The sequence below is a fragment of the Oryctolagus cuniculus genome, chromosome 1 (genome assembly GCF_051225735.1).
Source record: "Oryctolagus cuniculus isolate XC-2025 breed Fujian yellow rabbit chromosome 1, ASM5122573v1, whole genome shotgun sequence".
Taxonomy (NCBI): Eukaryota; Metazoa; Chordata; class Mammalia; order Lagomorpha; family Leporidae; genus Oryctolagus; species Oryctolagus cuniculus.
Genome location: NC_142867.1, coordinates 140,681,258 through 140,695,540, shown reverse-complemented (window position 1 = coordinate 140,695,540; position 14,283 = coordinate 140,681,258). Strand labels below are relative to the sequence as shown.

General features: G+C 44.3%; 1 pseudogene; it reads right to left on the bottom strand.

Moving 5' to 3' along the window:
* Positions 1-5,131: 5,131 nt before the first annotated feature.
* On the bottom strand, positions 5,132-8,475 carry LOC127482895 (dnaJ homolog subfamily A member 3, mitochondrial-like; annotated as a pseudogene).
* Positions 8,476-14,283: the final 5,808 nt, after the last annotated feature.

The following is a 14,283-nucleotide window of genomic DNA, read 5'->3' as shown; positions in this document are numbered from 1 at the left end:
TTCTGGCAGTGTACGTGGAAAAGCGGTGGAGGATGGGCTAAGTACCTGGACCCCTGCTGTCCACATGAGAGACCTGGCTGGAGTGCCAGGCGCCAGTATTCAGACTGGCCCAGCCCCAGCTGTTGTGGCCATTTGGGGAGTCAAACAGCAGATGGAAGATCTCTCTCTCTTTCAAATAAATAAATAGACCTTTGAAAAATAATTCTCACTTGGACAGATTCATGTTTGAAAGAATCATGCTTCTAATGGCGAAACTCAAATATGGTGAAGCATTTAATAATTGCCACCTGCTTTATTTTTGTAGTTATCATAATTACATCGCAGTTGTAAGTCCCACATCCACTTCTACAGATGCTTACTACACGGAAAAATTACAATGATTGCTTTACTTTGAAATGGTTAAATAAGAAACTAATATTCCTATGGTAACTGCTAAACTTTCAAAAAGATGCTTTATCTCATCTGCTAAAATAGCATGTGACCCAACCACGGATCACATTCTACAATGTGAAAAATCTATTCTAGTGCAAATACTGAAATAAAATAGCTAGGTGAATGAATTCTGAAATGATTGTGTAAATTTTAAAAGTGTCTCTGTCTGTAATTACTTAACTATAAACTCCTGAAATTTATCACACCCATCTGTCTACATTTCTGGAAAAATCTCTACTTATTTTTCTTAGAACTAGGCTATAAGTATGTCATCTCTTTGCTGGTTTCTGCCACAAAATAGGCAAAGAGGTCAACACAAGTGTTTCACAGAGTTCTTGCTGCCCTATCTGCTCCTAAAAAATGAGAGAATGTGGCCTTCAGTGGTGATGCAGTTAGGGTACTGGCTCTTAGTTGATGACTTATCCCTGGTTTTCTCTATGCCTAAGATATGGTTTGCCCTATTCAAATTCCTATATAATCTAATACCCTATAGTTTTTCCTCAGTGACCTTATTCTGCAAACAAAAGGATTTCAGTCTTGAATTTCCCATCACAGGTAGCACCAACAGAAGCAACTGGGCACTGTACATATCACTCTCAGGGTCATATTCCTTGAAATATAAAATGAATTTTTCAGGGCTCAAATAAGTAGATAGGCTCCTTGGAGTAGTAATGCCTCATGTCCTCTTCAGGAACAGATGCTTATATCTGGGGGCGTACACTTCTGCCTGCAGGAGCTGCTCTACTGGGACTGGAGGTGTGGATTCCATGGGGATTCCTGAGAACAGAGAAAGGGGAAGCCCACGTTCAGTGATTGTCAGCTGACCTTAAGTAACTGGCATCTTTGCTCTGGTCCTAGTCATACCTTATGTGTAATGATTGGAGTGCGTGATTTTGAGAACCTAGTCAGTAGCAGGAGTTCCATCACTTAGTTTGTACCAAATGCAAAAGAATGTATAATATAGTCCTTTAGTAAAGATTAATTCACAAGGATTAGGATCGGAGGTTAGTCTTCTCCTACTTACCACCAATGAAAATGTATAGTCATGTAACTGTGGTCTCTGATTATGTTTTCATTTATAGTAATTTAATTCAGTTAAATAATTATTTTTAAAAGGTGAACAGGTAAGATTAATATAACCTTTCCTCACAATCTTTTGAGGGTCTACAACATAAGTCAAACCTTGTTATTAGTCCAGTTTTAAATCCATATCTATACATAACTATAGAGTATATCATATACAAAGGAAGTCAGCTTTTACATGGATTTGAATTTGGAATATTACTGTATAAACTATTGCATATGAAGTTTGAAATAATTCAATAAAGACTTTGTAAATTATCAAGAATAATATAACTTCCTCAAGCAGTTTTATTGAGTTAAGACTATTATTCACTTATGCAATTCATCCATTAAAAATACAGAATTCAAAGGTTTTCACAGAGATGTGTAACCATAATCAACTTTAGAATATTTTTATCACCTCAAAAAAAAAAAAAAAACCTGCATGGGTTGGCACTGTGGCACAGTTAGTTAAACCTCTGCTTGTGACGCTCTCATTCCATATTGGAGTGTTGGTGTGAGTCCCAGCTGCTCCTCCTGATTTAACTCCCAGCTGACATGCATGGGAAAGCAGTGAAAGACGCCTCAAGTACTTGGGCCCCTGCAACCCACATGGAAGACCAAAATGAACTTGCTGCCTCCTGGCTTCAGCCTGGCCCAGACATGGCTGTTGTGGACATTTGGAGAGTGAACCAGTGGATCTCTCCCTCTCCCCCCACCCCTCTCTCCCTTTCTCTCCCTCATTCTATCACTCTGCCTTTAAAATAAATAAATATTAAAAAAAAAAACTCAATAACCTTTAATTGTTTCTTCACTATTTCCCATCCCACCAAACCTAAGCAAACACAGTGTGCAGTTTCTATAGCTTTTTCTACTGTGTACATTAGATATAATTAATGGTGAGATCCAAGTGTTCTCACGCTTAATTCCGAGACCCCATCACTCAAGTGGTCTTACCTACCTCTCAGCTCTACTCACCCAGAACATAGTCCTGGCAATAGGAAACTAGGAGCGGGAGGAGAAATAATGCTGTCCAACCCCTCAGAAGGCTTTAGAGCACTAATTGACAGCTTTGAGGAGAGGGAACCCTGTGTATTTAGCTGCACTTGTCTGGAGTTGATTTCCTGTTCCACTGAGGAAGGAAAAGGGAGGGAGGTAGCAGGTCTGGGTTGAAATGCCAGGAGTCTCCATGCTATTATTCAATCTTAGCAGAATTTCAATAATAAATATATCTCATTGCTATATATCATTTTAAATATTTAAAAACTATTTTTAAAAAAACTTTTTAAGGAATACAAATTTTATGTATTTCATATATACAGATTTAGGTAGATAGTGATTCTTCCCACCCTATTCCGAATTATTTTTAAAAATATTTTTATGTATCTGAAAGGCAGAGAGACAGAGATCTTCCACCTTCTAGTTCAGTGCCCGGTCGCTCACAGTATCTTGGGCTAGGCCAGGACGAAGCAAGAAGTCTGGAACACCAGCCAGGTCTCCCATGTGGATGACAGCATGCAAATACTCAGGTTGTTACCTGTCATTTCCCAGGCTGTGCATTAGCGGGAAGCTGAAATCAGAATCAGAGCTAGCACTTGAACCCAGGCACTCTGATAAGAAACAGGAGCATCCAAAGTGGCATCTTAACAACTGAACCAAATACCCACATCTCCAGTTTCCAAAGACTTGAAATGATTGCTCTGTTTTTACATACTACTGAATGAGGGTCCAAACAGCTACTCTCACTGTCAGGTAGAAGGCTCCTGAGGAATCATGCATAACTACTGGTTGCCTATAATTGCCACAAGGTAATAACACATTAACTAGCAAAAAGAATTAAAACTTAACCAGTTGTCAATATCATGTGAATGAGTTACATGATTAATTTTGTGCTTTGCAGGCTTTGCAAGTGATTTTACAGCACCTTCTCCTACCTGGCTCTAGAGAGATTAAATTGTGTCTGATAGAAATAGTAATCAGGCTGTATGGCTTGAATCAATATTAACCCTCCCCCCTCCCCCCCCCCCCCGTTAGAAACATTTTTAGTTTAAGGAAATTAGCTAACCCGCTGAGCAATTCTGAGAGGCATTATTATGTGGTCTGACCACTCCAGGCACTAAATTCCTGGATGAAACATTCATTGTATACCCAGGTCATTTGGTTATTGATGACAATGCCTGAGAAAGTTTCATTGGAAGGTAATGAAATAATTAATTGAAATGCAAAGAAGCCAACAGTCCAATGTCATAGAACAGTTGAGTTGAACAACTAATACTCTTGTTCTGATTCTAGGCTTATCAAAGTCCTAACAAATTGGTTTTCCATACAGTTCACTTACAGGGTAGGGTGATAGGAAAGCTGGTATCTGCTTTATCCCACACCACATTCTTTCTTTATAAGTGACCTAGTGGCCTGAGAACTTACTAACTTCATCTCTTATGAGCTAGATCAGGGTGAGTCAGCCTCCCTGGTCCAGCCAGTCTTGGACAGTGACAAGAATGACTTGTGGGTGTGTAAGCTGGTGGACTGTGTCCTAGACATTGGTAAATCAAAGCCAGCACTACTTGAATGATTAATCAGCTGTCCCTTGCCCCAAAAGACAGCCAGATGTGACTGCTCACTTCTGTTTAAAACATTTATGCCAACACCTGAGTTCTCAGAAGAATAGCATTTCCCATCGAATCACTTCAATAAGATTGTGTGACTCAATCAGCTACTTGTGTAAGAAGACAACTGCTTTACACAAATTCTCCACAAAGTTATATTAAAAGGAAAGGGGAAGAAATTTTAATCAAACTATACTACATGATTGGCATAACTGTTTCAAGTAGACACAACCATCGTGTAGACTTAACTACTGAATCTGAATATTATTCCATTTATGAAATAAACAGATAACAGTTACCTAAATTAGTCATGGAGAAATGGAGAAATATGTTGTCACTTGATTTTACTGTTACCAGGCAGTCTAGAGGGCTCTGCAAGTAGGGCTCAGTGCTGGTGTTCTGGAATCTTCTCCAAGGTGCTCTGGCCACAAAGAAGCGGCTTCTGCTACATGGCCTAGTTTCTAATGGTCCATTTTCCAGTGCTTGTGTAATTTCATTCACCATCCCCCTCCCTGTGTGTTTCATGCCCAGTATAGCTCAGGATCTGGCTCTGTTGCCAGATTCTTAGCCTCTTTGAGACTCTGATCTTGACATGAATGTAGCAATTTTCAGGACCATGGCTGTTAATCCTGGGGTGCATTTCCCAATCAGCTGATTCCTAGGGGGTATCAGTACATTGACTGTCTCATAAAGCCTCTGAGCTCTGGCTGTTTCTCCAAGAATAGCCTCAACTTAGAAATTAAGAGATCTGGGCCTGTACCATGGCTCAATTGGTTAATCCTCCGCCTGAGGTGCTGGCATCCCATATGGGCGCTGGGTTCTAGTCCCAGTTGCTCCTCTTCCAGTCCAGCTCTCTGCTGTGGCCTGGGAAGGCAGTGGAGGATGGCCCAAGTGCTTGGGCTCCTGCACCCGCATGGGAGACCAGGAGGAAGCACCTGGCTCCTGGCTTCGGATCAGGATAGTTCTGGCCATGGTGGCCATTTGGGGGGGTGAACCAACAGAAGGAAGACCTTTCTTTCTGTCTCTCTCTCTCACTGTCTAACTCTATCTGTCAAATAAAAAAGAATTAAGAGATCCAAGTGGATATCTGCAGTGTCCCTCCAAAACACAGGTTTCTTCTGCATCCTGAACATGATTAATTTTTCTCCTTTTCTCACAAGCATCTCACAACCTGGCCATTTTCAAATCCTGTAGGCATGGGGATCATCACCCACTTTTGCTTGGCTTGTTCTCCTCCCATGTAGATGATGCAAGGAGTTGTAATGATGGAACCAGGACTACTACATCCCCACAACATGGAGCACATCACAAAAGGGGCCACATTGATGGTTTCCAGGCTGGAGCTGCCACAGGAGTGGCAATGCTGCATCTGGGTGTCTGGCTTGTTCCCTTGGCTCTTGGAGCACTCACAGATATCTATGAAGTTCTTGGAGTTCATAAATATCTATGAAGTTCAAGGAACATCTTTGAGATTTAGCTGATTTACTTCAATGTAACATCTTTGATGTTCCTTATTGATGCCCTTGGAAGCTTGATTCAATGTCAACTCCATGATGTATTCCCGAGGGTGACTGACCTCCCCAAACATCTTCTTGAATAGCTCCTCAGGTCAACAGTGAGGACAACCTTCCAGTAGTTCTACCCAGAGCTGGCAGCCACAGGTTCAAAGCCAGTGGGGCCACAGTCATCATGCTCTTCCCTCTTTACTTCATCACTCAACATTTCAAAGGCTTCTGTCACTTGAGAGAACTTCTCATTGGCTTTGGAAATCACCCTGTTTGTGTCTGAGTGTTGTTGATAGGGGATGAGGCAGGTAGCAACATTAGGGCCACGAACAGAAAGCCACACCTCCTCTGCCCTAAGAAATCCTATCCACCCATCAGTCAAATAACACCTTTTTCCAGGATGGATCTTCTCTCACCTGGGACCTGGGGGCAGTACCGTATAACCACTCCCCTTTTCAAAGCCATAAGAGGCCAGAAACAGGGAGCAGCTTGCCCTTGCCCTTGCCCTTGCCCTGTGAGACAGTGTGCTGAGGCGCTATTTCTGTAGTCCTTACTCCTGTCCTTTTCCCTTCCTGGCCACTCTTTTTCTGAACAATGCCCAGGTATGTGCATGTTTTCCTCATTTTTCAAATAAACCTTTATTTGAAATGTGTACCGCATTTGTGCCTGTACTTAGAATGCTTCTCTAGGTAAAAGGCCAGGACCTGGAATAGGATTTTAGACCCCACCTTGCCCACAATAGCATTTCTTGGCAAGCTGATAATAGGCTTTCTTGGTATCTTTCTGGCTGGCATTTGGAGGCTATCCTAACATCTGGTAATAATCTTCTTTGGCCAAAGGAGTGCTCATGTGGAAAGAAGCAGTACACATAAAAGGGTGACTTCTTGCTCCTGTGAGTCTGACGTGGAGCCCAGGGGCTCTGAAGGCAGGGCTCGAAGGCAGCACTATTCAGTTTCAAGGCACCAAGACCTGCATGGGAGGGTGAGTCCTTGAGAACCCCAATGCTACCAGCAATCAATGTGTAGTGCACTGAGGGGCTTTCTTGGCTCAGGGATCAGCATAACCAAATGTTAAACACGCATCCTCTACTTTCAGATCTGTATCACTTGGTTGTATACTGTGTTACCTTCTGATATAACTTTGTATAGAGCTATGAATGAAAATGGAAAGTAAGGTATCTAAACAATGGGGACTGCTAGAATTACAAATTGTAAAGAAAGGATTATTCTGTGGCTTATCTCTCTGTTTCTCTGGGCATTTAGGAAACTCAGAATAACAGGGGATAGAAAATTCCAAAGCTAATTAAACCAACACAGTGGGTGTTTTACTTTCAAACAAAAATGGATTCCTTGCCAGATAAAACTTGACTTGCTCTTGGTTACCAGTGTGAACCCAGTTGGAACATTTGATTCTAGGCTTAGAGTTCTGCCTAGAAAGTCGTTTCTGGCTGCTGAGATTGAGCTGATTTACTTTAATGTAAGAAATGTTTATTGGGTAACTACTTAAAAGGCAACAAAGCTCACAAGATGTTACCCTCCCCCACTTCCTCCCCTTTTGTTGAGACCCTGGGTGCAGGAACCAAGCTCAATCTCCCTCAGACTCCCTGCAAAACAGATAAGCTGCAGGGGGCAGCTTTTGAAACCCGGTAAGAGAAAAGTTCCCAGCAGCTTCTAAAAGCCCCCTACTCCCTACTTCCTGCCAGCTGCAGGCCCCCTACTCCCACCAGCTGGGGCAGATTCCCTCTTCAGCCCAGCATTATAAGCACTCCGCAATAAAGCAACCCATTTCTGTTGAGGTCGGTCTCCTCTCCTTCTTCTGTCTCCTTTTTGGGGGTTACAAAAGGCCAGAACCCGAGCTATTCCAAACCTAACACTACTAAATGACGAAAATTTCCTTAAGGAGCTTACAGAAAGGGCTTGACCCACATACAAATAAACAGGCAGCTACAACACTCATATAACGTAATATCATTAAATCTTAGTGCTGCCAATGTGAAACCAGAGAAATAGCAGCATGGCTTTGTGAGGATTTATTCTTATTTTTTTGATAAACTGTTAAACTGGGGGGAGGGGAGAAATCATCCTAGTAGACAAAGCAAGTGTTTGTCTTCAGGTAGTGGGATTATATTTTCCTTTATAATCATCTGCACTTTTTGGCTTTTCTAAAGTGATTATGGGACCAACATTTGGTGCAGTGGTCCTGTTTCCTAGAATAACGGTAGGAATCAAGTGCCTGCAAAGGGATCAGCCAGTGTGTGGCTTCCACAGAGTGCCAGCCCTCTGTCATCCAGACTATAATGAAAACAGCTGCTGTACAGAGCGTCAGACTGGCACCCGCCCCACTGTGACCCTATTGTCAGCATAATTGGAGGTGCTGGAGCCATCGGATGGACCCCAGGAACGTGGTGGAGGAAAGAGCAAAGAACCCGTGGAAGGCAGAGTAGGGTGGGGGCGCCCTCCTGGTCCACACCGCAGGAAGAGGACTTAGAAAAGGAATACAGACAGGTGCCGCGGACGACCTGCCTGCAGGCCAGCTGCGCCCTTCGCGGACAGTCGCGCTCAGGACATCCAGGCACAGCACTTGGGTGAAAAAATAGAAAAATCCGGGCAGGTGCTTCCCACTACCTGACCCTATGAGGGTCAGAGGCCGACTGAGGTCCCTCCCCACCTCTCAGAAGGCAGCTTAAGTTGTTCGGTTCCCACCTGCAGAGAGACTTGGAGGAAAAGAATCACAGCCAGCCTGCAGGGCGAGTTCGCATCGCCATCTCCGGCCCTCTTCGTGCTGCCCTGCAGCTCATCGCCACTGGTGGCGGGAGTCGCGGCAGCCCAGTGGCCGTACGCTGCAGGACAGCCAGCTCTTCTGCGGTCCATCTGCGCTGGACCCAAAGGGCGCAGAGTTGGGCTGCGGGGCCCGCGTGAGCAACACGCAACTCTGCCGGGGTAGCCCAACTCTGCGCTCTTTGGGTCCAATCTCCAGGGAAGAAACCACCCACCCACCTTCTGGCAGAGCAAGGTAGGGTGTTGTTGGCACACGTCGGGTCTCCCTTGGCCACTGCCATGTAAAGGCCACCACAGGGTGGAGCCCAGCGCCCAGGGCGACAGGGGCCCACCGCCAGCCCCAGCCATCAGACCCGCTCTGCCTCTGGCCTTGGAGGTGTCCACGCAGGCAGGCGTAGTGCATACACACAGCGACAGCTGGTGGCAAGAAAGGACCTTGATTCTGCAGGAGCAGAATCACAGCCGTCCACTACGCAGGGCTGGCTCCATGCATTCTCCGGCATCCCTCAGATGGCATCCCCAGGAGCGTGTGTTTGGTTCTGGGGCGGGAGATGGGGGCAGCGGTTTCGGTTCTGTTGGGCCCTTGGTTTTTGCAGGAGGTGGTACAGGAGGACAAAGAAGCACATGCAAAGAAGCCAGCTTTTCCGTGGACGTGCAAAATACAATCGGAAGCAAAGATCATGACACACACGTGCATCAGACGGCACACCTGCAAAAGGTCATGGGGTCGGTGTCTGACACTGCGGAGGTGGAGAAACCCATGTGGTCCTTGTCGGGTGGCATTCACTCTGGAAAACAGTGGAGTCTTTTCCAAAGGACAGCAAACAAATGCAGAAGCACTAAGTACAATTTCCACTCAGTGACTCAAACCAGCTGGCATCGATTCCAGGGAAGGGAACACTTAGAAGCAGCTAAAGGTGTTCCAACATGTCTGGGAGGTTCCAAACTTGCTGGGCCTCCTAAATATTAGATTCCCCTCTCGGGGCCTGTGCAGTGGCATAGTGTGTTAAAGCCTCAGCCTGCAGTGCAGGCATCCCATTTGGGTGCCGGTTCTAGTCCCTGCTGCTCCATTTCCCATCCAGCTCTCTGCTATGTCCTGGGAAAGCAACAGGGAATGGTCCAAGATCTTGGGGGCCCTGCACCCATGTTAGAGACCTGGAGGAAGCTCCTGGCTCTGGCTCTGGTTTGGTCCAGCCCTGGCCCAGCCTGGCTGTTGTGGCCATTTGGGAGTAAACCAGTGGATGAGAGATTTCTCTCTCTCTTGGTCTCTCACTCTCTCTCTGAAATGCTGCCTTTCAAACAAATAAATCAATCTTAAAAAAAAAAAAAGAATAAACATTATGGGGGCTGATGCTGTGAGTCAGAGGGTTAAACTGCAGTGCCCGCATCCCATATGTGTCCAGGCTGCTCCACTTAAAATTTAGCTCCCTGCTAAAGTGCCTGGGAAAGCAGCAGAGGATGGGCCGAGTCGTTGAATCTATGTACCCATGCGCAAGACCCAGCTGAAGCTTCTGTCTCCTGGCTTTGGCCTGCCACAGCCCTGGCCAAAGTGAACCAGCAGATGAAAGATCTGTTTCTCTCTGTGTGTAGGTGTGTGCCCCTGCTTCTCCCTTTGTGTAACTCTGCCTTTCAAAAAAAAGAAAAAAAAAAAAGAAGAAAGAAAGGAAGGAAGGAAGGAAGGAAGGAAGGAAGGAAGGAAGAAAGAAAGAAAGAAAGAAAGAAAGAAAGAAAGAAAGAAAGACAGACCCAGCAGGGCCAGCGCCGTGGCTCACTAGCCTAATCCTCCACCTGTGACGCCGGCACCTTGGGTTCTAGTCCTGGTTGGGGTGCCGGGTACTAGTCCCGGTTGCTCTTCTTCCAGTCCAGCTCTCTGCTGTGGCCTGGGAGGGCAGTGGAGGATGGCCCAAGTGCTTGGATCCTGGCACCCACATGGGAGACCGGGAGGAAGTACCTGGCTCCTGGCTTTGGATTGGTGCAATGCCGGCAGTGGCAGCCATTAGGGGAGTAAACCAATGGAAGGAAGACCTTTCTCTCTGCCTCTCTCTCACTGTCTATAACTCTACCTAACAAATAAGAAGAAAAAAAAAAAAAAAAAAGAGGCCGGCGCCGAGGCTCACTAGGCTAAATCCTCTGCCTGTGGCGCCGGCACCCTGGGTTCTAGTCCCAGTTGGGGTGCTGGATTCTGTCCTGGGTTGCTCCTCTTTCAGTCTAACTCTCTGCTGTGGCCCGGGAAGGCAGTGGAGGATGGCCCAAGTGCTTGGGCTCCTGCACCTGCATGGGAGACCAGGAGGAAGCACCTGGCTCCTGGCTTCAGATCAGGATAGTTCCAGCCGTGGCGACCATTTGGAGGGTGAACCAACGGAAGGAAGACCTTTCTCTCTGTCTCTCTCTTTCACTAACTCTGCCTGTCAAAAAAAAAAAAAAAAAAAAAAAAAGGAAAAAGAAAAACCTAGCAGATCTGTCTCTGCCTCTCCCTCTCTGTAACTCTGTCTTTCAAATAAATAAATCTTAAAAAAAAAAAAAAAAGGGCCATGTGTGCTGTAGTGGGTAAAACTGTTGCCTGCAGCGCTGGCATTCCATATGGACACTGGTTGTGGTATGGGCTAGGTTAGCCTCAAATTTCTATTTCAGGTTCTTGCCTTTTGCTTAGAGAAGAATTCTAAGTACAGGCTTAAACACGATGTGCAGTGTGATAAGGTTTATTTAGAAAGTAAGAAGAATATACAGGCACATGAGGGATTTATTAAGGGAGAGTGGACCAGGAAGAGGAAAGTAGGACCTGCATACCAGTCTTTACAAGGGTCTACCAGGAGAGAGAGAGGGAGCAAGCCAGAGCACAAAAAAGACAGCCCCCTCCCCTTCCCCAGGCATCTTACTCACTTCCAAAAGGGGAGTGGTTACATAGTCTGATTGACAGGTGGGTGGATACAGGTAGGATTACACGGGGGCAGGGGAGGTTTGGTCTCCAGCTCATGAACTATCTATCTGATGTTACTCCTGTTCTTAATCCTGCTTAGTACAAAAACGTCAAAGAGCTTCCTCATCACCTTATTGTGGGGTGTTATATATAGATTGTAACATTAGGTGTGAGAAAACCAAGTATCATTCCTAGTTAAAATTTCCCTTTTGAAACGGGGGCCCTCTCTGGAGAATGTGGTTCTAGCAGTCTTTTTTCACAGTTATTATCATGCAATTGTGTGTCAGAACCCTTCGCTTATAAACTCTTAGCCTTGTCTAATTTGGTTTAGGGTTAACAACAGTGACTCCATCTTAATTTTTAAAAAAGATGATTTATTTGAAAGGCAGAGTTACAGAGAGAGAAGGAGCGACAGATTTTCCATCTGCTGGTTCACTTGCCAAATGGCTGTAATGGCCAGGGTTGGGCCAGGCTGAAGCCAGGAGCCAGGTGTCAGGAGCTTCATCCAAGTTTCCCAAATGGGTGGCAGGAACCCAAGGACTCAGACCATCTTCTGCTGCCTTCCCAACTACATTAGCATGGAGCTGAGCTGAAGCAGAGCAGCTGGGACTCAAACTGGTGCCCATATGGGATGCTGGCATCAAAGGCAGAGCTTAATCCACTGCATCACAATGCCAGCCCCTCCATCCTGATTTTTATTCTTTGTGCTCAAGATCTATTTCCGTAAAAGAACCGATCAATCATGTTCCATTTGTCCCTCCCCAAGCAGGATTTGACCTGGTTGTTGACCTAGTGCTGATGTGAGATAAATGGGGTTTAGAATCCTATTCCAGGTCCTTGCCTTCTACTTCAGAAACATTTTAAGTACAAGCATATATATGTTGAACAAAGTGATGCAATTTATTTAAAATACAAGGAATCAAACACACACACACACACACACAGTCATATTTGAGTAGTGGATTGGGTCAGAGAGAGAAGAAGTGGGGAAAGGGAAGCAGAGAAAGAGGCACCCTTAGCACCTTCTCTCACCCTTATTTCCTACAAAAGAGAGCGAGAACTTCCAGCACCTCCTCTTTTAAGACAATTGGTCACCCAGGAGGTTTATGACACTTCCATAAAATCCCATGTGGAGACTAACATACACAGTTATGTGATGATCCTTCCGCAGGTCCCGGATGAAGATATCACACCTTTCTGACATACAAATAGGATACAATTACATGGGGCAAGGACTTGTGTTTTGTGATCTCCAGCTCAGCTAGCTACCTTATCCCATACCAATATCATGCTGGGAGAGAAGTATTTGACTTCCAGAAGTCAGTGTCAAAAACCATTTCATCCCCATTTGAGCAACAAATAGGTTTTAGGACCTGTCCTTAGGCTAGCTTTACCTAGATGGAGTCCATTGTTAGACTTAGCTTTATGTGTTCTGTAGGCACAAGTTATCATCCCAAAATGCCAGGACAGCCTTATCTTGCTAGGAATTGTCCTCCTCTAAATTCTTAAAGGAAATAGGAAAAAAGCTAAAAAATGAAAATTATATAATAACCATCAACAACATTCAATAGGGAGATCTGATTATAATAAATATATATGCACCCAATGCCAGGGCTCTAACAGGAGACGGACTCCAATACAATAATAATGGGGGACTTCAACACCCTACTTCCATCAATGGACAGCTAAATTAGACAAAACATCAAAAAAGAAATGACAGAGCTAATCTACACTATGGACCAAAGGACCTAATTGATTTCCAGAGAGTTAGGTTGCACCTTACCCCAGTTAGAATGGCTCTCATACAGAAATCAACAAACAACAAATGCTGGCAAGAATGTGGGGAAAAAGGTACCCGAGTCTACTGTTGGTTGGAATGTAAATTAGAACAGTATAGAGATAAGAAATGGAATCAACCCAGATGTCCATCAGCTGATGACTGGATAAAGAAAATCTATATATACACTAGGGAATATTACTCAGCTATAAAAGAATGAAATCCCGTCTTTTGCAACAAAATGGATGCAAGCGGAAATCATTATACTTAGTGAGGTAAGCCAGTCCCCAAAAGACAAATACAGTATGTTTTCCCCGATCTGTGACAATTAATTGAGTACAAAAAATTTTAATGTATATGAGCATAACTGACATTTTGAGATTTGATTATTGTTTACAGCCCTGTGTCTACTGTTGAGGAACAATGTATTTTTTCGTCTTTGTTGAATTATTTACTTCGTGAAGGGTTAAACTCATGATTATAAAATAAACTAACTGAAAGTATGTCATTGTAAAAATTAAAAGAAAAAATAAAGAAAGGAAGGAGGAGGGAGGGTGGGAGCGAGGGTGGGAAGTATCACTATGCTCCTAAATCTGTATATATGAAATACATGAAATTGGTTCACCTTATATAAATGAAACATTTAAAAAGAACATAACAAATCATTTTCTTTTTATAAACAATAAATGGGGTTGCAATCTAATAGCAGATATATTATAATTGATTATTCATGTAAATGCAGTAGGGAAGATTGATTAAACACATAGCAACCAGAGTCAGAAAACAAAGTTAGCAAGCCTAAAAACAATAAACAGTTACAATTTAACAACAGGTATTATATAGTTTGTTGATTTATTATTGGCACTAAGTACATATAATAATCTCAGATTCAGAAACTGGCACTGTGGCGTAGAGGGTAAAGCTGGCGTGCCAACATCCCATATGGTTGCTGGTTCGAGTCCCGGCTGCTCCACTTCCAATGCAGTCCCCTGCTGATGTGCCTGGGAAAGCACTAGAAGATGGCCCAAGTGCTTGGGCCCCTGCACTCGCATGAAAGACCTAGAAAAAGCTCCTAGATCCTGGCTTTGGATCAGTCCAGCTCTGGCTGTTGTGGCCATTTGGAGAGTGAACCTGTGGATGGAAGATTCTCTCTCTTTGGCTCTGCCTCTCTGTAACTCTGCCTTTCAAATAAATAAATATATATATT